We start from the raw sequence: 25,015 nt of genomic DNA on the forward strand, positions 1-25,015 counted from the left end.
AGCCTGCTTCTCCCTCTCCCACTCCCCTGCTTGTGTTCCCTCTCTCGCTGTCTCTTTCTGTCAAAAAATAAATAAAATCTTTAAAAAAAAAAAAAACCCAGCAAAATAAATTCACTCAGTAACAGTTAGTACTTACCTTTTGGTTGAATTTCTGTGGCTCAATGGCTAGATAATTTACGTCTATCCAGTTCAGACTCTTGAAGATTAATTAATAATTACAGATTTTAGAGCAGTTAGTGAGAAAGGATGCATTTTGTTGAAATAAAGATCTAAATAAAAGGCAGCACACACTACCTATTAACACAGCATTTCTGTGACTTCCCTATTATAACATGTTTATAACTAGGCTTACCTAAAACAACCACCTAATCAGAACTGATTTCTACAAAACAATTTTAGGTAAATATTTAGGATATGGTTTGGCAGATCAGCTAGCTAGATTTTCCAAAAATTTTCAGTTATTTCCAGAAAAAAATTCTAGCAATTGAGTCTTTATCGTTTACAAAGATAATGTAGCATTACTTATAAGTCAAAGACAGTCAGTTTACAAAGATCTCCAAACTGATTTTTTACTATTAACATGGCTGGTTTGTGCCTGTGGTCTGATTTCCTCTATCCCAAACAGCATGTGAGGTGTGGAGTTGGGGATGGAGAAAACAGGAATGATGGAATAATGCCACCACTCAGCAGCCCAAAGTTTGCTTTCAGCAGTCTCTCCATGCTCAGTTAGTGACCTCTGATATGCTGAGAAAACTTCAGTATTACTTCTTAAAGTTTTGAGACTCTACTCTAAAATATGAAAACAAATAGGGTTGCAAGAGTCATTCATTTTTGCTTCTGAAAATATTGCCCTTCAATAGTTCTGCTAATACCATCCTAAGTACTGGGCGTCGAGGAGAAAATAGGAGCCCAGGAGAACACAGTGTAGTGTAGTGCTAAGCACATGGGGTAGGATTAGTCTATCACCTATTAGCCATGTGATCTTGAACAAGTCCCTTAAATGTTCTGAACTGTAATGTCTTTATCCTTCAAATGACAATACTTAACAGACCTGCCTTTTCTGCTTCATGCCATTGACCTTAGGCTCAAAGGAAGTCGCACAGTGCTAAATATCAGTAAAATATCAGTAGAAGCTATCCAAATGTTAATTGTTATTATCAGTAGCATGATTATCACAGGAGATTGATTTAGGGGTTGGATGAAACAGTAATTTGACTGAAACAACAGTTCTGTGTGATTGAAAATAAAAGTACTTAAAATCAGAATTAGCAAAACACTAATTGATGTTTCAGTAGTTAGGATTAGCCCTGAAGAGTTGTGACTAGCTAAGATCTGATTGTAAATGAAGTACAGAGATGGAAGTGGTAATTTCAACATACCACTTGGAACCCATTATTTAGGATTTCTAATTATTAGCCTATTAAAATTAATACTTCTATGCCAATAATTCTATAGATATATTTAGAAGGTCCCTGCTCCTAAAGAAAATACATGCTGAGATGGTTAAAAAGAGATTAAAGTTGATAAAAGGAAATGATAGATTTACTACATGCACATTTGTCTATTCTAATGTGGTCAGCCAAAGAGAAATTCCTTTGATTCAGCAGAAAATTGGTCTCTACATTGTAATTTCTACCTTACGCAGAAAAGGGATGGAAATTACACTAATATTTTTAAATTGAGCAAAATGCTCAATGTTTTCCTGTTAAGTATTATACAGAATTGTCCAGGACCCTGGAAAATGCTGGTAAGTAGATGGGACCATACCCAAAATGCTGACTGTCCAGTTAGTGATTGAACCAGGGACCCAGGTTTATTGCCAAATTGCTAGCAATGACCCAGTAGAAAGAGAAAGAACATATATGCCGTAGGTGTTTCTCAGTACCATTAGGTATTTGTCTTTCTACTCATCTCTAATACAGAACACCTTTGGTAGCTAAAAAAAATAGCTTGTGTCTAGGGAAAATATTTTATTTATTATTTTATTTTATTTTATTATGTTATGTTATTCATCATACATTACATCATTAGTTTTTGATGTAGTGTTCCATGATAGGGAAAATATTTTAAATAGTCAATTCATTTCAGTTTATGTATGTATAACAAGCAAACTTTTTAAGGTCATTCACTTTTGGTTTTCAGAAATATAAGTTAGAGAAAAGCAGAACTTCTTTAAAACGAGAAGTAACAGTTTATAAAATACTGATTTTAAATTTTGAATCTGGGAAGGAATGATTAGTTGGGGAATTTAGGAATAAAACTATTTCCTTGCCTTCCTAAGTGATAGGTTTAAAATAAGCTGTAATATGGGATTTAAAACTGATTAATATCTTCTTTATTCCCTCTATCCCATTCCGTTTCTCATGAATTACAGAAATAAATTTTCCTATGTGTTAATACAAATTTCTGACATCAGTCAGATACAGTTCTGAGATTTCACAAACAATTGGGTAAAAAAAAGCTGTATCTCATTATATTATTAAATCTGCCTTAATTGGAATTTGTGACAGAAAGAAGAGAACTGATTTGTTTTCTACCTGGAATTTTCTGTCTGGAAATGTTAAAAATAATGTTTTTGGTAATAGATTAAATTCATTTGAAATTGAAAAATTCATAATTTTCTTTCTCTATAAATTTTGATACATTTGATTTTTCTGGAAATTCTGCCATTGCATCTGAACTTTCACATTTATTGCCTTAAAACCAATAGCAGTGGGTACGAGCACCTCAAACAAATGACAATAGTCTTGGATTTTAATAGCCATTACAGGTGAGAAATGAGGAGGGGAAATCAGAACAAAAATCTTTCCAGAAACTTGGTATTCTTGAAGAGCTTGGTATCATAACAGAGGTAATTCCCTATCCTGGCCTGAACTCTGTAAGAAAATGTTTCCCCTGAAAATTTGCAAACCTGGACCATTCTGTTGTCAGTTAAATAAATTTAGATTTGCATTTTTATGCTTTTTTGTAGTCCAGGAAACTGCTACCTCAAGAAATTGACACAGAAAGTAGTCTTGAGCTGCTACTACCACTGAGCAACTAACAAAAGGAAAAGACTTATGCCATCTCATAAAATCAACTTACAAAGTATGAACATAATTTTAGTAAGCACAGTGACTGAAGAATCAGATTTGATTTCTCAACATATTTATTGAGCATTTTAGTCATTGTTTCAGTTAGTAACTAAGCCAAAACATCAGGCATAATTCCCACTTTCTCGGGTCTTACAGCCAGGACAGCAAGAGATTTTGAAGAATGTGATGTAAGGAAGCATATTATGGACAAATGTAGGCTAATAAACTGTAAGAGTTCATCTCAAGGACTTTGGGGGGATAAATTAAAAGAGTGTTCCAAACAGAAATAAGAGGATGTCTAGAGGTCTCAAACTAGAAAAGGTCTCATGGCTTAAGTGTTAGAAAGAGTCTTATAGAACTTGAGTAGAGCTAGAAATTGGGATAGTGGCAAGAGATGAAGTGGGCAGGAGCAAATATGTGCAGGGATTTGAGGCTCAAACATGTTAGCTACAATTGTTCAAATGTAATAGTGTTTAGGCAGTATTCTTTTTTTTTTTTTAAGATTTTATTTATTTATTTGACAGAGAGACACACAGCAAGAGAGGGAACACAAGCAGGGGGAGTGGTAGATGGAGAAGCAGGCTTCCCATGGAGCAGGGACCCAGATGTGGGGCTCGATCCCAGGACCCTGGGATCATGACCTGAGCCAAAGGCAGACGCTTAATGACTGAGCCACCCAGGTGCCCCGGTAGTGTTTCTTTCTTCATGGACTTTACAATTGTAAAAAACAACCCTGAAAACACAGAGGCATAGAGAAACACGTCAGTGGGGAGGTAGAACAATGGAGTTACAGTCAATTTTCAATTTGTCATTACTTTCTACTGAGTCTATGCTTTTGAATGCCAAGCTGTCAAAATCCAAGATAAACCTGAGTAAAACTATGACCATGCACTGAGTTACTAAGTTATTACCATAGATAGGAGGCTGTGTGTCTATGTCTGCAAAAAAGCACCTCTTTGTCATTGTATAAGGTATCAATAAATTGGGTGCACTTATAGCGTGATAGTTAATGATCTCATATGGGTGAGACTTGAGTTCCACTCAAATGTTACCTTTTAAATAACAACAACAAAAATACTCAGGGAGCAGCTAAAAATAAGAGAAAACAAAGCACAAAGCAAACAAAGAGAAAACATATTTTACCAGTAAGAATGATCTCTTCTGTCCTTTTCCTGGCAGGTAATGACTCATCTTCCTTTGGACAGAACCCATTTTTTCTAATCTCCACCACTTTCCTGAGTGAGAGTTCTGTGCCCTTTGCTCTCCAAAATAAGAAGTAACCCTTATTTAGCTTAAGCCTTAAACACTCAACAAATCTCTTGAGTATCTTGAAGGAGTCATCTGACATTCTGCTTCTTATACTTTCATAGCTCCTGTGAAGAGCTTAGGCTACTTTAAATTTCTGACTGTGAGAAAAACTGGAAGTTCTCCAAAGAACAACTTTGTCTTCTTGATTTTCTTAAGAGAAAGTTCTGAATTATGTGATTTCTCGGCTTCCTTCAAGTAAAGCCAACTGGGACACGTGACATATAATGGAGAATAACCTCCATTTTTAAGTATGGCATTCACTGAAGTGCTAGGGGTCCTAAGAACACCTTTGTCATAGAACTATTTACACCCAAATCCCATTTATGATGATAAGTCATAGTGGCTTTTTATATTTCAATTCAGCACTTATCCTAATTCAGTTTATCAGTCAATTGGCTAAGATTTAGAGGAAGGACATCTGCTCTATGCCTAACACTCTGCTCAGTGCTTTAGGGGAATTCCCTTAAAATAAGCAGCTAATTATATGAATGTTCATGGAATGCATATGCCCATGAGTGATTTCCCTCATAGAATCACTTCAAGAAATAATACTTACTCTGATAATACTGTTAAATTTTTTTTTGAACCATTCATTTGGAGATACCTTTAGATCCAATTTACAAGTCCTGAAAAAATCAATCCATGTTTGCGTAGGTACAGTTAACACAGAGCACTAAGTGAAAGGATGGTTAAGTCCTACCATAGTTTAGAGTAGGAAGTCATTTCAGTAGAGATTGGCCAAGGAATGGCAGGACATCTGTTCTACAGACAGCAACCTGCTCAGTGCTTCAAAGGAATATTTTTCAATAATTTTCTGATATAAAAATGTTAACAAAACTATGTACATCCCTGAGTGATTTCCTTCACAGAAGCACCTCAGGAAGCAGTATAATGATACTATGATTGCGAAAATATTCTTAAACTCTCCATTTGAACTTGCCTTTAGACACAGTTTACCAGCTTATCAAAGACTTAATCTCATTTTGTTTGGTTACAGTTAATACAGGACACTAAATGAAAAAGTAAGTCCTGCTGTAGTTTGGAGCTGAGAGGAAGCATTTCAATTGAGATTGGCCAAGAAATGATCAATGAAAGAAGATCTAAACTGGATCTTGAATACAAGCAGTGTTTGTATATGTCCGGAGAGATGGAGATGGCATCCTATATGGAAACAACGGTGTAAACAAAGACATCAATAAAGGGCCAAACAAGTGCTGTTTCTGAAAGTGTAAATAGATGTGGCTGAAAAAAAAAATGTGTAAGACAAACACAATTAGGGTGGTAGTTTATACCAATTATGGAGAGCTCTGGGAATGCATGAGTAGCATGAGGCTACTGATAGCCCTCAACCACATTCCAAAACCATTTTTATGATTGTGCTATAAGCCTTCCCATTAAGAGTTAGGTGGGATTCATTGTTTGGCAAATCTTCGGTCCAGCAGTGCTTTCATTAGCTAATATAAGCAAGGTGCTTATTAACGATTTCACATTTCCTACAGCATTTCTATTTTGTCAGGTATTTATAGCTAAGACTATCTGATGAAGACCTTCACACCTTTGGAAAATCAGTAGAAGAGGTATAGAATAACAGGTGACCCTTGTTAAAAATAGACCCTAGCCCATTTTTCTAAGAGTGGTGCATGAAAGACGGTTTTGTAGATTACGTAAATTTGCAGACAAATCTTTTTCACCAAAGCTGGATGTGTTGGATCTTTCTTCCAGTTCACACCTCTTTTTCAAATTCACAATTGGGTGAATTTTTTGTGTTATTCTCCTTGTTTTATATGTTCAATATATCTTCCTGTCCTAAAACCTGCCACCTCTGCCATTATGTTAGTCACCAAGGCAATGCTTAGGGCAACTTATAATGCACACAGAGATGGCCTTCATCTGGCAAATTCCCTTTGTGAGTACTTTTCAAATATATTTCAATGTTCAGTGCCTTCATCATTCCTGATCATTCAGTCATGTCCATGACCTTAAGTGAAACCATTATGATACTTGTACTAAGTGTTATGAAAGATTGGGCAGGATAGCATTATAGGACTTTCTAAAAGAAATAACAAATCGGGGCTGGAAATCATTAGGGAAGGCTTCCTAGTGGAGAAGAAACCTGAGATTAGCCTGAACTATAATCTGGAGCTATCTGGGGAAATTGTAGAGGTAAATAAATGCTATCATAAGGCAGGAAATAAGCAAGGATTCAGAGGAGAAAGAAGTGAGGCTTTGAGGGAAACACAAGTAAACTTGGCAGAGATGCCATTTGAGTGGACAGTCAAGTCTGGGATGGGGGAAGGGAACCAGGCTGGCAGAGTGATCAGGGGCTGGTCATGAAATGTCCCGCATACCACAGCAGAGATGTGGTCCTTCAACCGGAAGGCGAAAAGATGCTAATAGTGAATTTTAATCAGGAGTATTATACAAAAGATACAAAGTTTTAGGAAGACTTTTCTAGCTGCAACGTAGAGGATGGGTAAGAAGTGCTCAAGACTAGAGAAAATGAATTCAGCTAAGAAGGTATTTTAATATTCTGAAGGAGAGATTATGGAGGCCTGACTTAGAAACACGGTAGAGGGAAGAAGGGGGAAGGTCTAGGAATACTGTAGGAGTAAAATCAACAAAATTTTGTGCTTAACTGGATGTGAGGAATGAGTAAAAATAAAATTTACTCTCTGAGGATTAAAAAGCATAATATATGTAATGTTTCTTGCAAGCTAGTGCTCAAAAATATTAGTTACGATTTAATTCTGTTTATGCCATGTTATTCTGTTCATTACAGGGATAGAATCTCTTGCAATTATACAAAATTGACTTCCTCTTAGTCTGAAGTTGTTTCCAGCATGTATTTTCAATTTTCACTATAGTAGAGTTTGCTGAATTCCTACAACAATGCCAATTAATTATTTTTTATCCAGGTATTATTGGTCTGGCAATGGCTTCTCTTTTGAACTGTGTAGCTTGAGAGTATATCCTTTCTCTCCCTCCCTTTCTCTACATTCGGCTTATTTCCCAGGTGGTGATGAGAGATTTTATCCTAATTGGATAGCAATCCATACCCAATAAACTTAAATCCTGAAAACAATAGTTTATTTCTCCTTCAGTTTTGGCCAAACTGGAAATGATGCCATGACCTAAAAGGAGGGTCTGCGTGACAAGCTGAGACAGCATACATGACCTGTTTCTGCTATTGAGACAGGATTTTATCAGCTTTAGATAGTCTGTGGAAAATGTTTTAATTTTAAATGATTTTAAAAGTCCTCCCCCACTTCCTTCTTTTAAAATCAACATTTTCTGCCTCTTGTCTTTGTTTTTAAGTGTTAACCCACAAACTGAATACAGCCTGTGCTTGGCAAGTGAATATTAAATGCTTTTTCCTGGAAATGTGTTTGCTCATTAAATTTGACAGTCATTGCTTATGTGGTAAATGTTGTCAGTGCCAAAAACTATCTGGCATGGCTGCCAGCTACAGGTCCATTATTTTAATTGCCTTTAACCTATAATCAATATTTACTGCTTTCCATAGAAAGAGACTGCATAGCTAAGCAGTATGAAAGGTGAGTTTATTCTTCTGCACCTTGGTTTCTGCCTTTAGATCGAAAAGGTATATTAAATGCTTCCTCTGGGTACTACTTTCTTTATCAAAACTGTTGCCTACCACTTATTTTGTGAAATGCTCACATCAGCCAAATCATGTCTATTTGAAAAGAAACAGTTTGAATTTATGGTTAAGTGAGACTCAAACTTCTGTTTCATCATAAAGTTATCTACATCTTTTTGCTTTTGTCATTGGAAGAAGGTTCTGAATTTTAATAGCTTTTATTGAGGAACACATGCTTTCAAGCATAAAATCACCAGGATTTGCTCTGGGAATTTGGAGAACAGCTAAGCCTGCAGGTAAAAATCAAGAGACCCTAACTGGGAATAGGGTGCAAAGGCTAGAATGGTGCTTTGATCTTTTAAACGTGTAAGCTGACAATGGGGAGCCATCGAAAATTACTAAACTGAGGCTGCACTATATAAATGGCATTGTAAAAAAAATGGTAACGTGAAGTGAAACTGAAATCATGGATCCAGGAAAAGGGGATAGTCTTAATACAAACAAACAGGAATTAAAAGAAATACAACAATATTATGCATCAGGAATATTATAATTGTGTGTGTGTGTGTGTGTGTGTGTGTGTGTGTGTGTGTGTGTAGACCTTAGCGCATGAATCTTCACTGCAAGATTTTTTATAATAACAAGTATTTGGAAAGAACTTAAATTGTCAAAAATCAGGGATAAAGATGCTATAATACAGTTTTATGAAGCCATTGAACTTGATTTCTAAGTATACGTAGTTATATAAATTAATGTTCATGAAACATGGTTGACACAGAATAATGTTCATGACACATTAAGTGAAAAGTGCATATGTATATGATATATTCATATCATATTCAAATAAACACATCTAGAAGGAAACATGAAAATGTTATCTCTAAATGACCAAATTATAGTTTACTTAAATTATCCTTTTACTTAGCTTCATTTTCTAAATTTTTACAGTGAGCATTGTACGCATAATTTCTGCAAGTGCCCACATGATAAAAGATTATACTGCTATGCTATGGATATGGTCATGAAACTTGAGAAACGAGCACAATTTTGGAAGTCAACATTAAATTTAACTGGAATTTAATGACCTTGAGTTTATTTGGATCCCTAATAAATTACAAGTGATCACTACCAATGAAGCCATCCTTCAGACATTAATTTGATGTGTATCATAAACTTACTTTGTTGGAGAGGAAATGTATGAAGAGGGAGGGTAGTTTCACAATCAAGGAATTTATGTATGGTGACTTATTATAGTATAGCCCCTAGCTACATGGCATAATTATACTACTCAAGGAATATCTACAACCAGCAAAGCATTGAAGTTTTCAGTTACAAAGAGATTAGTGTCTCTTTCCAAATAAATGTTTAGACTCCCTTGTATTCTAACAAAAAGTATCTTTAGCTAAAACAGAATTAAAATGAATTAAGCAAAAAAATTTATAGCATTAAACATCATGTATGCTAAGGATGGAAAAATATTTTTTCCAGTCACAGAAAATATACACCATCTAATACATTACAGTATACTTATTTCAAAAAATATTTTTCATTGTCTATTTTGTGCAAGGCACTGTGTTAAGCCCTGTAGGGCACCAGAAATTACCAAATGTACTTTGATCTCAAGGAGGTAACAAACAGTTGAAATGACGTAAGTATTGACAACAAGAAGCAAAGGAAATACAAGTATAATAACAATAAGAATCATACAGATAAACTAGTTTAACTGGGTAGCAAACAGAACTGTTTAAGTCTTAGATTTTTAGAAGAAACTGAGAATACTGAGTACCCTCCCATCACAGAGAGGGCCAGTACGCCCAGGACTTGCCAAGAGATTATGAAACCTATTATTATTAGCCATCGTTACCCCCATCGTGTTCCTAAAGACAAAATGGAACCCACTTTATTGAATGGTTTTCAGCTAAAAGAGAGCTTGTTGTATAGAGGAGGGTTTTGAGAAACAAGGATTACTTTTGCAATTAGCAAGCATGTAATGCAATTGATAACTGTCGAGAAACTCTGATCACTTCCTCAATAATCCTACGTCTTAGGTAAGTAGGGGTAAGAATCTAGACATACAAATAATTTTATTTTTCTTAAGAAAACCTTAATTTCTTATTCTGACATGGAGTATTTCTTCACAGTGCCAAAATCGAGTGATTGCTGATGGTTTAAAAACACTGCTTCATTCAGTAAGTATGAAGATTATATCCACAGGCATCAGGTAAATAATTCCTTAAGAGTTTAGGCCATATAACACAGGATGGCACAAACAACATATATTGTTCTTAAAGATTTAAAATAATGATTCCATGACATTTAGAGTTAGACGGTCTGTACAAAACAAGCTTTGTTCTTATCTGTTACAACTATTTCATAATAACAAGCAAACACAGGAATTTGAGAAGCAACTTACTTATTTTTAGCAGAATGGGATAAAATACTGCCACTGTGCACTTAAAACCAGGGAAAGGGAAACTGGATTAGTCAATATTTTTTTTGAGACAAGTGACTCACTATTTGATAAAATAAATAAAATAAAATCCCTACCTTATTCTTTATATACCATCCAAATTGTTCAAATGCATAAAATACTTAAATATGAAAATAATCCATAAAAATAATCTAAGAAACCTTGCTAGGTTTTAATTTTTTGAAAGTCTTCTAAGAATGGGCAAGGCAATACATCTGAACAACATAAAAGATAAACTTGAAGATATATATATATTTAAAGGCTCCTTATGTGACACACACATACACACTGAGTCAAATATATAGAAAAATTTGCTCTACACCGTCATAGAATATATAGTTCCTGATACAGCTCCTAAAGATCCTTATTCTTTTGTTCTATCCTCCCTTTAAGTGTGGGCTGGACCTAGTGACTAGCCTCTAACAAATAGAAATTGGCGGAAATGATGGGTGTTACTTCTGTAATTAGGTTACAAAAAGACTGTGGCTTTCTCTTTCTCTCTGGCTTCCATGCCCTCTGGTCACATGCTAGCCTATCATGTGGACACTTGGGTAGCCTGTGGAGAGGCCCATGTGACAAAGAAACAAGACTTGCCAGCAACCATGGGCTTGGAAGGGACTGTCCCCCAACTGAGCCTTGAAATGACAGTGACAGCCTGCCTGACACCCTGAGCCAGAGCCTCCCAGCTAAGCTGCATCTGTTTGCCTTTACCTGTTTCCACAGAAACTGTGGGTTAATAAGTATTTGTTGCTCTAAGCTGCAGAGTTTTGGGATAATTTGGGATATTTGTCTGGCAATAGATAATTAATAAACCTCATAATTCTTAAGATAGAAATTAAAACAGTTAGAAATAATTATTCACGTATCATACTGACAAAGACTGAAGGTTAAGGATGCCCACTCTTGACAATGTGTGGGAAAAGGGACTCTTGCTTACTGTTTGTAATGTGTAAATTGCTTCATTTTTTAAGGGAAAATAAATTATCAATGTGTACTAAAGTTTTAAATGTCCATACCCATTCACCCAGCAATTTATCTGGTAGGTTATCTGTGCGAGTGTCCATCGATAGAGAACTGATTATATTAATTACAGTTCACATATGCAGTGGAATATTCTATGGCTTTTATGAAGAATAGGGTATATCTGAATGTGCTCAAATGTAAAGTTGCCATGGAAGTAATGTTATTTTTGCATTATTTTCCACTTCATTTTATTCAATTTTCATGACTCTCGCCCCTGAACCTGATGGTCTTTTGAGCAATGCTTATTCTACCCACTAGTAGGACAGTTTGAGGATTAAGATATTGACTCTAGAGCCCACTGTCTGGGTTCACATCTCTTCTCTGCCCCTTCTTTTGTGACCTTGGACAGCTTACTCTGTGGCTCAGGTTCTTCATCGGTTAAGTAGTAACTAATATTGTCTCAGGGATATGTTGTGAAAATGAAATGAGTTAATGTAAGTCAAGACTTAGAATAGTGCTTGGAACATAGTACAAACATTCTAAGTGTTGATTATTTTCTAAATTGTTAATTTTTTTGGAAATGAAAGTTCCTTAGAGAACTCTCTAGATATTTCCCAAAGAAGAATTTGGGAAAGTTCTGGGGGATGGTTGAGCAGCAGGTACTTTCAATGATATGATCTTAGAATAGTTTCATCAGATCTGCTCTTTGTGCATGTCTCTTTTAGTGTCCTCCATGTTCAATGTTGTCCTCTACTTAGTTACCAGAAGACCTGTGTGGATTGGGTTAAGATCCCACTTTAGAAGATTTACATGTGTTGCTTTGGATATTAAAAAATATTATTTTCACTGGAACTGACCAAATATGCTTTTACATTCTCTTGAATAATATAAAAGAAAATGCCCTTGACCCCACTAACAGCCTATTGCATTTCTAGATGAACCCATCATTACCAAAATGCTGGTATCCAGGTACCACTCTCTGATGGGTCCATCCCAAGACCAACTTGAAAATGCTCATGGAAATTCAGTCTTAAGCATGTAAGAGACTATGACTCCAATGCAGGGGGAATATCGCTGATGGAGCAACTGCTTCTGGACATAGGAATGGGAAATTCATAGAACACATGGCATTTAGGAGGACACATTAAGACAGTTTCTAGTAGCCAGAGGGAAACTGGAAATACTACCTCATTCAAGCTAAAATATTTGAAATAACTCCTATATTTAAAAAAGGAAAGTGCCATTAGTATTTTGATTCTTTAGATGATAATTATGAAAAAGGTATAGAAGTTTATTAAGATTGCACAGAGGTTGATGATGGAAAGCCAGGCAAAGAAGGCCTACACTAAGGCAGTGACAGGGAATGGAGCTGGATTTCGGAAACTCATCCAATGCCAGATAGGAAGATACATAAACAGGATGAGTGTAAGGATATAGACACATATGAGTGCAGGTATTTTACTACAAACCTGAAAAAAGTAATTAATTTGTATTAAATACCTAAGAAAACACCTCTCAGTCATGGTAATATCTACTTAAAATTTTTACTGTACAAGATAGAAGAAGTGGATGGGTAACACAATGCTGGTTGCTCTCCACTATCTGTTTTGGAATCATTTTAGAATAAATTTTCTAGCCTAATTCTTAACAGTTTAAATCAAAATGCAAAAGTTTTGGCTTGAAGATTTTTTTTTAAATTTTATATATATTTATTTCAATAAATTACCAATGTCTATATGCATTGTATTATACTGATATTTTTCTTCTCATTTAGCCTTCAGGATATTTCAGGAACCATGAAGGATCTGAGATTTTGCCCTACTTGCAAGTTAGCAAGTTTCAATGATGCCGCCGGCTTCATGGATATTGAAAACTGACACAAGACACCTGGGTCAGAAAAAATGGGACTTGATTACCCATAGCGAAGAATGCAGCATGAGTGGCATGTTTTGGTCATCTCCTTTTGCCAAGTCCCACAGGGGCAGTGTGAATGAGGCCATGTAAATGCCTGCGCATGTTGTGGCTTTAGTGCAGGAGAGGAACTCTGAGTTCAGGGAACTCCCGAGTTTTTGAATCCGCAGTAAGTCTGCTGCCCTTTACTCTGGATGAAGACATTCTCCTTATTCTATTGAGTAGTAAAAGCATGCTTGCTTTTGCTCCGGAGAGAGAAACTATTTCTATCTATCAAAGGCTGTTAGCTACACCAAAGTCCTTGAAAAGATAGTTTGTAACAAAGTGTAGTTAATTACTTGCTTGCAAGACACGCAGAAATGTGAGAGGCCCATGGAGAATTGTCTTCCAACGGGCTAAAGCAAAGCAAAAGCAGTACTCTGTACACATTGCTAGATTCACAAATGCTGTTCCAGTGATGTAACATTAAATCCTCAATGATGGTCCCAATCACCAGTTAAACGGTTTGATTCAGACCAATATTGTAAGTAAGAAAACAATATTCGAACTTTCTGATTTCTAGTGGATATTATTTATTTAGATTTACTCTAAAAATATTTATTTACTGTTACTATACTTAATATAGGAGCCTTCAATATATGCCAATTTATAAAAATAAAAACACATATATGTTAAGGAAAAAAAAAGAAGAAGAAGAAGGTAGCGGGAGGGGAAGAATGAAGTGGGGGAAATCGGAGGGGTAGACAAACCATGAGAGATGATGGACTCTGAAAAACAAACTGAGGGTTCTAGAGGGGAGGGGGGTGGGAGGATGGGTTAGCCTGGTGGTGGGTATTGAGGAGGGCACATTCTGCATGGAGCACTGGGTGTTATGCACAAACAATGAATCATGGAACACTTCATCTAAAACTAATGATGTAATGTATGGGGATTAACATAAGAATAAAAAAAAAAACACAGAAAATTATTTTCAACTGGATATCTGTGCAAATATGCATTAGCATGAGCTATATATGATTCCTGAAAATTAAAAATAAAATATCAAATGAAATAGGCACTGACATCTTTTTTTTTTTAATAAAGATTTTATTTATTTTTCAACAGAGAGAGAGAGAGAGACAGCGAGTGAGGGAACATAAACAGGGGGAGAGGGAGAAGCAGGCTTCCCGCTGAGCAGGGAGCCCGATGTAGGACTCCATCCCAGGACCCTGGGATCGTGACCTGAGCTGAAGGCAGACGCTTAACGACTGAGCCACCCAGGCGCCCTGACATCTTTTTTTAAGGAACATTTATACATTCCAAATCATTTAAAGGAGCAAGGAAAAACGTTGTTCAAATTATATGGATTTACCCGGATATATCTTAGAAATGTTTGGCTTATTTTAACATTCTATCTTGGTATAATTGTATACAATTTCTGAGCACCATACTGCGTAAGTTCATAAAATACAAATACCATCTTCCTTTCACAAAAGACACGTTACCCTTTATAGAATACTTCATTATTTAAAAAACATTAAAAAATTTATTTACCTAGGGTCGCCTGGGTGGTTCAGTTGTTAAGCGTCTGCCTTCGGCTCAGGTCATGATCTCAGGGTCCTGGGATCAAGCCATGCATCGGGCTCCCTGCTCAGCGGGGGGCCTACTTCTGCCTCTCCCATCCCCCTGCTTCTGTTCCTGCTCTTGGTGTCTCTCTGTCAAATAAATAAATAAAATCTTTAAAAATATATTTATTTACCTAAAATACCAGGTTTATGCCAATCCAAGGCCTGGTCAGGCTATATGCAAATCAAGAGTGTTCTCTTTAGACATTTCCTGCTTCTTACTTCTCCCGATACTATTAAAAATTTTTTTCAAATACACGGAAAAGTGAAAAGAATATTACAATGAAAATCCATGTACCTTTCACTTAACAAACTAAGATTTTCTCATGTACCTTTTTTTCATAACAATTTGAAAGGAAGTTTATAAGTTAAAATGCTTCCCTCTTATGTTACTCTTAATGATTGTTTTCTCTTAAATTGAAAAATTTCAGTTCTCATAGTACGAATAACATTTGTTTTATTCATCTTACAATAAATACAGAATGGTTTTTAAATTACAACACCAAATTCTATGAAAAAGGAACCTAATTAGGAGTTCAAGATTTCTATGTATTTCCTTTTTAATCTTAAAATATATTCTATTATGTATATATAGTCAAGAGTTAACTCTTACCCAAGAGTTACCTGAATGTTTTTTCTCTATGTGCATGTAATATCAATTTTTTATGTAAATAAGTTTATCTGATTCAGATTTGTTTTCAGTCTGGGGGGTTTTCTTTCTACAATCCTATGTTAGGACTTTATTTTAAACAATAAACTGTATAGCAAATTATTGCTTCCATCCCCAAGCCCCTCCTTTCCTTTTGGAGCATCTCTAGAGGTGATTTCTTCATTCATTTCTGATTGACCCTTTCTTTCTTGGGTAATCCATTCCGTATTTCACTTTGCAAAAATAAGCAAAAAGGCCATAGAGAGATAGGGAGGGAATGCAAGAGAGATCGAGAGTTCATTTCTTACATTAAGGGCAGCATACTACATAGAGTCCTGTAACATCTTTTTTCACTTACTAGCTACAAGTAATTTGCAGCCCGGTCTTGATTTTTTTTCAGTCACATAGAAATCATTTGTGTTGATATTCCATAGATCATTCAGTCTTCTATTTATGGATATTTATATGGTCTCCAATAATTTGCTATAACAAATGCCATGATGAAAACTATACATATAGATTTTTGTTTTTATGGAGGAGTATCTTCAGGGTAGATACCTAGAAGTGTGATTGCTGAGTCAACAAGCAAATACATAGGCAGTTTTGCTGAATATTTCTAAATTTTCCTCCATTAATGTTGTAACATCTGGAACTCACACTGGCAATGTTTGAGAATGACGATTTCCCTGCAGCCTTATCAACAGATTGTATTTTCAAGCTTTTGAAATTTTGCCAATCTATTATACTTTAAGAAAAAAAAAATATTTTATTTTAAAAATTTGCCTCAAACTTAAATACCCAGATGTGACTATAAAGTCTTGCATTTTTCCTGTTTGTCCAATATGTGCTTAAAATATAATAATTACATGAGCTAATTACCATATGGATTATAATATTGAGGGCAAAGCATTTTGGGGAATAGCTTTTCATGGCACCATATTGATAGGAAAATCATAACTGTGTAACCTGCTCAATTTATCTGTTCAGATATGGGTCAATGCCATGAATAAATGAATAAAGGTGGTAGTAACTGAGGTCTTCATTAACAACAGCCCAGTGATTTCCTGGTAAAACACAAAATAGCAAAAATTGGGGGACTGCCCATTGTAAGTAATTATGCATGGCATTTGGTTGAGAAATCTCCACGGCTTTATACTAAGGGGAATACATATGTGAAAAGATAAGTTTACTCCTTCCTATACCATCATTTAGAAATTTTGTCAAATGATTTCCTATTAAGCCTAATTAAATTAACTATAAGATCTACTTTTGGTTTAATTTTTTTTTAATTAAGAAGACATTTTTAAATGCCTAAGTAACTGTACTTTTAAACATAGTGGCTGTGATCCAAACATCTTAGGCCATATTTGAACTGTGTAGCTTCATTCTATTCATTTAAGCATGTCTAGAATGAATGCCATGATGAAAATCCAGACTTGAAAATTAATCCTCTTTTATGATTCTTTCCATTTACTGCCCAAGCCTCTGTGGCAGCCAGATGGAACGCCAGCTTATTCCTAATGCTGGTAAGGGCTTGGAAAAAGGGACAATATTCATACTACCAGGGAAAACTGCATAGATTTATAGACCTGGGTAGAAATGTAAAGTCTAAATCCCTGCTTTTTCAGATTGTAAACTGAGGCATGCAAAAGTCAATTATTGCTAAAGGTCAGATGGCAAGTATATCTCAGATCAGCACCTGAAGCCCTACTTTTCACACTTCCATTCCCATGTGTTTTTCATCACACCAACAACAGTGAAAAGGAGTACCATCTTCATTTAATAATTTCACTTTCAAATACCAGTTTATTTGCATATATATGTAAATATATTAATATAAGTTTATTGCTCTGTATATCTATATCTATGTATTTCCTAAATCTGGTATACTTTGTATAGCAATATTTTAATAATGGATTTAACCATGTTTTTGTGTTCATTTTGATTTCTTCATAGTAATAAAACAATTATTTTTTTTTAGTGAAGTGTAATACCTTGAAACATGAAACTTATTCAAACAATCTGACTATTGTTTCCAAGCTTCTTTTAAGAACAAGGTTGCATGGTCACAATTTTTCCATTAAGGGCAAAACATCTCATTCTACTACCATCTCCATAAATTTCCAAGATGTTATCTTATATTTTCTTCCATGATATATTACGGAGATGTAATCTAATAAAATGTACTATGTAGTTATTATGAAGGCACAGGAGGGATGGGAATGGATCATTACCTCCAAATTTCTGATAATCCTTATTTCTTTTTTATTGTTATGTTAATCACCATACATTACATCATTAGTTTTTGATGTAGGGTTCCATGATTCATTGTTTGCGTATAACACCCAGTGCTCCATGCAGAACGTGCCCTCTTTAATACCCATCACCAGGCTCACCCATCTCCCCACCGTCCTCCCCTCTAGAACCCTCAGTTTGTTTCTCAGGGTCCATAGTCTCTCATGGTTCGTCTCCTCCTCCGATTTCCCCCATTCATTCTTCCCCTCCTGCTTTCTTTTTATGTATTATATACTGTTCAAATGCTAGAAGGCTTATTTGGGATAACAACACAAAAGTTCCATGTTGAGTCATATTAAGATCTAATTGATATGTACGCTAATTGCAGTTTCTTCCATTTGTTCTTCAAGATTCAGAGAAGGTTGTTTTTAATATTTAACTATTAATAGTAAGAAGTCAGGCCAACAGAGATACAGTGTTTGATACCCTTGAGTTTAAATCCATCTTGGGTACTTCTTTTGTACTTGATCACGTAATTTGACATTTCTTACTTCATTCCTTCATCTGTAAAGTTGGAATAATCACAGCTCCTTTACAGTTTTGTTTTTGGGAACACTAAGGATATGTATGTAAAGAAACTATAGCCCTACCCAATGTAATTTACTTTCTCATTCCATGCTCTGCAATAAACTACAGACTTTGCATATATTCACTTTATTATCTAACCAAGGAGAATCTCAACTCTTCAACAACAACATACCACCAATATTTTCTGAAATTTAAATAGGTCTATTATAACAGGACACCAGAAATGCCAGGTCTGACAGCTAATAAAGATTTTTTTTTTCAAATAAATTTTCATGAGTATTTTCATGTACCTCCAAGATTTCCTGTACTTTATATGTTACTTCCTCCTCTCTTTCACAACTATTGTATCACTGATAATAGAAATACATCCATTCCAATTTCAAGGGGAGAAAATCCTTCAGAAGTTGAGGGCTGTGTTGATAAAGTTTTCTAAGAACAAATTACAAATACTTAGCAAGCAAGTGTACTTTTGCTGTGGTACTACCTCTGTGGAATTCTTGTCCTGAATTAACCGTTTGGACTACCCACTGTTTAATTGCCAAATCTTCATTTCCCTAGGTGATGTACTATGATGTTAACTCTAAGTGGGCCCATATAGCTTTTAAGACTAAGATGCAGAGAGCTTGCCTTGCAAATGAGATATTTATCTGCAAGTTGTTCTTAGACTGTGTCTACCTAGCTGGGAGTAAGTGGAGATTAGTTAGTTAGTTATTGCACAATCATTCATTTTGATTTTCTCTGCTCTCACTCAGATCTTTACTATCCATATTAGGACAATTGCAGCCAATTCCTATTTTATCTCAGATGCATTTTCTCACCCTTATATCATCCTACCCTACCCACCAGAAGTCAGTGCAATCAAATTACTCCTCAGTTATCCATAGGTTGATTTGGGGGCTCCTTATTTTGGCATTCAATGTGTTTTGTAATCACTAGCTCCCCAGGTCTCTCTTACACAAGCTATGCACTGTGATCAAATAGGTCATCCCATGAGGCCCAAAACAAATCTTTTTTTTTTTTTGCATCGTAATCTCTTTCTCTACTCTTTTCTTGATCTTTTCAACACTAACTCCTAATCACCATTTATGCTCTAGTTAAGTTCCTCCTTTCCATCCCCACTCACCCCATCTCTAGCTTTTTCCTCTTATATCAGTGGTTCTGAACCTTGGCTGAATATAGGACTCAACCCTAAATAAAAACTGGTAGTTCAGCCTCACTCCCAGAAATGCATATTTAATTTGTCTGGGGCACTATCTGGGTACTGGTATCTTTTAATCTCTCCCCAGGTGATTCTATGCAGTCAAAGTTAACAACCACTGTCATGTGCATTTAAATTATACATTATATGCATAGTTCATTAAGCAATTTAATAAGACACCACCTTTGTGATGTTCATATAGTTTCAATTTTGGGGGAAGTAGCTCATTTGCATCTGTATACACTTTCATGTGTTTATGTGACTGCTAGTGTCATGCATAAATTATTTCATAGCTTTCTTATATTGTAAATATATAAAATATGCAAAAAATAATTTGAATCACCACTAAATATACTTTTAAATTTGTAACTATATATATTAAGATTAAGCCTGTTTCTACTGCCTCCCACAACCAAAATTAATCATGTTATCATGTAAGACATGTAATCATGTTATTACGTAGCATTGCAGACAAGTTCATAAGAGGCAGAAGGAACAAGTTTAAAGGCTGGTTAGTTTGGTGATTTCAGAGAACTGTTAGGAGGCCAATGTGGTTACCAAGGAGTGAGCAAAGGGAAGGGTGGTTAAGAATGAATGGAAGGAATGGAAGCCATACAGTTACATGGAGACAAGTCATGTGCTACAGTGTAAGCCACTGTTGGGACTTTGGCTCGTCCTTTGAGAGAGTCACTGAAGCATTGCAGAGTCTGAATAGAGAAATGATATGGTCTGACTTATATTTATTAAAGATTACTGTGTAAATGTAGAGTGAAGAGCTGGAATTGATGGTATAGTCTGAGGAGAGTTGTGAGGGAAGTGGGCAGAAGCAAAAATACTGGTTAGGAGACTACTTCAGACTCCAGGAGAGAAGTAATAGCAGTTTGGAACACAGAGGTAGGTGTGAAGATGAGGAGAACTATTTGGATTTATTTGGAAAGTAGCAACAGTAGGATCTGCCATTGGATTGGACGTGTGGAGGAGGGGACTTAAGGTTGATCGTAAGGTTTTTAAACTGAGCAAATGAAAGACACTTCATTATATACTAGCAACAAGAATACTTCCCTTTCCTCATTATGAGATGGAAATGATAATAATATCTACATCAGATTACTGCCTGAAGTATAAAATCAGGTAACATGTAGAAAATGCCTAGGACAGATAGATACCCTAGAAGGACACAATCAATGCAGACAGTGGAAGACTGTAAGTTTTGAAAGCTTAAATCATCAGCTTAAGCACCTAATGCCTATGAGGCTAGAGTGATCACTATCTGCCACTTCAATTATATAGCTAGTCCAGCCATGTTGGTCAAAAACAGCTAAACAAGAAACATGTGACTAGTGAGAGTACTTATCCTGAAGCCTTGAGACTTAAAATTTTATAGAGAATTGGGAAATCTAAGCTCCATCATTGAGTAATTGGGTGTTAAGTTGGTTGCTTACGTTTTGGGAGGGGAACAGACAGATGGTCATAGAAAGTATATATTTAAGGATAACATGCAAATGCAGCAAAAGAAATGGACTCTAAAGGAAAACAAACACAGCACTAGATATTGTAACATGCATATGTTCTTAAGTTCAAAGCATTAGAGATGGGGGACCGAGATGACTAGATGGCACATGGAGACCTTTTGGGGCAGTGAAACTACTTTGCATGACACTATTAGAATGGATACATGTCATCTCACGTTTGCCCAAACCCACAGAATGTATACCAGAGTGAGCCTTAATGTGAACTAATTGACTATGATGTATCAGTGTAGGCTCATCTAGTCTAACAAATATACCACTGTTGGGGGATGTTGATAATGGGGGAGGTTATCTGCATATATATATACATACGTATATATATATATATATATATGTGTGTGTGTATATATATATATACGTATGTATATATATATATCTGTAGAGGCAGTGGGAAATCTCTGCAAAATCTTTGTACCCTCCCAATTTTGCTGTGAACCTAAAAATGTTCCCCCTAAATAAACAAAGTCCATAGCAGATAGTAAAAAAGAACCAAAACTTGAGTCTCTGCAAAATGAAAGTCATTGTAAATTCAGCAAGACTGGCACAGAGTGGGCACTTAATAATTTGCTTTTCCAATGAGTAAATGAATGAAGGGTTAACACATACCAGTAACATGAAGAGGGTTTTTGAGAGCCCCTCAGTGATTTAACACTTAACACAGTATAAAAGGGGGTGGGTTCAAATACAAGATCTTTTATTATTGTGCTGTAACACAACTGCTTTGAGCCTGATTTTCTTGGTCTGTGAACAAGGGATAATAATTCTTACCTCAAGGGTTTTAAAAAGAATTAAAAATATAAAAGTTTTGGAATGTTTAGGGCCTGGAATATAGTAAGTTTTCAGTAAACGTCAGAGGTTAGATGGCACTGAAGGAAAAGATACCTAAGACTAAGGAAGGAGAAGAGTGTTTCCAAGTCCCTGGTGAGAAGAGACTGGAATGTGAACAAGATCACACAGATGGCCTCCATATTGCTAATGGCTCCAAGTGTCTAAGTTGCTTGTTAAGTAAATCTGTATGTAATTTATCAATAATATTGTTCAGTTTCCCTCATCTAATTCTCAGCGTTGCTACCATTAGTTTAAATTATCATGCAATTTCAGGTATTATAAATCAGAGATACTTGAACCAGGTAGACATAACTATCCATCTGGCTATAATTTGGATCCAAGGGAAAAACTATACGTGCTGGACAAGCATTTAGAGAGGCACACATGTAAACAACCACTGCTCAGATGAGCATTACTCTCCATTATCAGGTAACTGAGCTTCAGGAAATGGCAACCAAAAGAATAAACTTCCTATTTTGGTTAGCCAGAAAGTTTTTCAAATGGCACAAAAATAAACTATTCTTTTTCAGTTGATTCTGATAAGCTTTATCCTAACTTCAAGAGTCCCCATTAAGCATTGTTTTCAAATGAATGTGACACCGTAGTGGTTAATTTCATGTATCAGCCACAAGATGCCCAGATACCTGGTTAAACATCCTTCCTGGGTGTGTCTGTGAAAGTGTTTCCAAAATAGATTGGTTTTTTGGGGGTTTTTTTTGTTTTTTGTGTTTTTTTTGAGAGAGAGTGTGTGCAAATGTACGCAAGCAAGGGGGGCGGGCAGAAGGGGGTGCAGAGAGCAGCAGACTCCCTGATGAGCATGGAGCCCCACTTAGGGCTTGATCTTACAACCCTGAGATCATGACCTAAGCCAAAATCAAGAGCCGGATGCTCAACCTTCTGAGCCACCCAGGCGGCCCAGAAGAGATTAACCTTTAATTGGTGAACTGAGTAAAGCAAATGGCCCACTTCAGTGTGGGTGGGCATTATTGAATTCATTCAGGGCCTGAACAGACAAAACAAGGTGGAGGAAGGTTGAATTCACTCTCTGCGTATTCGAGTTTGGAACATTGATCTCCTGCCTTTAAAACTCTTGGTTTTCAGGCTTTCAGATTCAGACTGGAATCTATACCCTCAGCTCTCCAGTGTTGGAAGTACACCTCAGGCTTTCCTGGATCTCTAGCTTGCACACAGCAGGTAGTGAGATTTCTCAGCCTCCTAACAGTATAAGCCAATTCCTTATAATATATCTCATTCTCTCAATAGATGGATAGAGAGAGATATGAAAGAGAGAGATTTGAGAGAGAGAGAAAAACAGAGAAGGGGGATAGCTAGAGATATGGATAGATAGCTATATCCAGTTAGTTCCATTTCTCTGGAGAACCCTAATATACATAAATATAAATATATAACCAACAAAATAAGAAAATTGGTTGTGCCTTGCTCATGAAATTTACTCAATAGAATTATAATTCTTAAACATCTTAATAGGGAATTGTTTACATTACCAACTAATGATTAGAACAACCTAAGTCAGTATTTTCCAGCTGGGATTCCCAAACTCCACATGTTAGTCCCTTGCCTGTTTTCTTGCAGATTCACCCCCCTGTCCTTCTCATAATCTACTCTGTTACACAAAGAACTGTATTTCCCAGACATCCTTGCCGACAGGTTTCTGGTTGTGATGTACCATTGGAGATCTAGTAAAGATTGGAAAGTGCTAAAAAGGGAGAGGCCAGAATACTTCGAGCCTGCTAGTTCTGAAGAGTAGCAATTCCAGCAACAACTGGAACTTTTCTGTAGTGCCAGCTTTCATAGGACAGACATTCTCTTCGTGATCCCAGGTCTCCAGGCAGGTCACCCTGGTTTCTGGATTTTATCTGGTGACCCCAAATCCTGACTCCCATGATGACACCCACCTAGAGGTGATACTAGCTTTCTGGTATTACTAACTTCTGGATTGCCTTACTGTCCCATGTTAGACTTATTAGCTTCTCTATCACCTGTGCAAGAATTTCTCTGTAGGAAACTACCTTCATTTGAAATACTTAACAGTGGTTTCTATTTTCTTGATTGTATTTGATTCATAAGAACTAAAAGGTTCTGACTCTCTCCCCAGATTTATTGAGGTATAATGGACAAAACTAATATATTTAAAATTATATAATTTTGATATATGTATACATTGTATACATATATCATGATGATTTGATATATGTATACATTGTGAAAAGGATTCCCCCCGATTGAATTAACACTCACATACTTACCTTTTCTTTTTGGTAAGAACATTTAAGTTCTATTCTCTTAGCAAATTTCAATTATACAATACAGTTTTGTCAGCTATAGTCACCTTAGATCTTCAGACCTTATTCACCTTATATGTAAAAGTTTGTACACTTTTATCAACCTATCCCTATTTCTCCCACTTCCAAGCTCCTGACAACTACTTTCCTATTCTCTGTTTTTAGGAATTGGACTGAAAGGTGATTTTAAAAAATAATAGTCAAAAAACATCTTAGGAAGATCTATCTCAGCAAGGGTTTCTTGCCTGTAGAAATTACCAAAGTCCTTAGTATACTAAAGTACAGAGTGGATTTTCAAGAGAGAAATATGTGCAACATCTCCCTAACTCATTACTCCAAATAAACTTTTTTTTTCCTCATTAAGTATCTACAAATACCTTATGGAAGTAGTGTTACACAGAACATAACTTGGAAATACTTATCAAAGTAAACTATTTACAGTCTGAAATCTTTGTATATGTAAGACATGATGAATCACTTTTTATACTTTCCATTCATGGTCATTTGACACAAACCTGGCTACAAAAACCTAGAACAAATAACTTGAAAATTAAAGAAAAGATGCATGGGCTCACACACACAAAAATCATCTCTCTCATTTTAAATCCATTTGCAATATTATGGTGGGCAAAGTCAAGTTATTTCATGCTGAAACACTTTTTGCAAATTTGGTAATTGGATCCATTTTGTGGAGTCTGCACTCTGGAAATGCCACTGCATTTCATTTACGATCAAACCAACAGGGTTTGAAATGATA

This window comes from Neomonachus schauinslandi, chromosome 4, assembly GCF_002201575.2.
Source record: "Neomonachus schauinslandi chromosome 4, ASM220157v2, whole genome shotgun sequence".
NCBI lineage: Eukaryota > Metazoa > Chordata > Mammalia > Carnivora > Phocidae > Neomonachus > Neomonachus schauinslandi.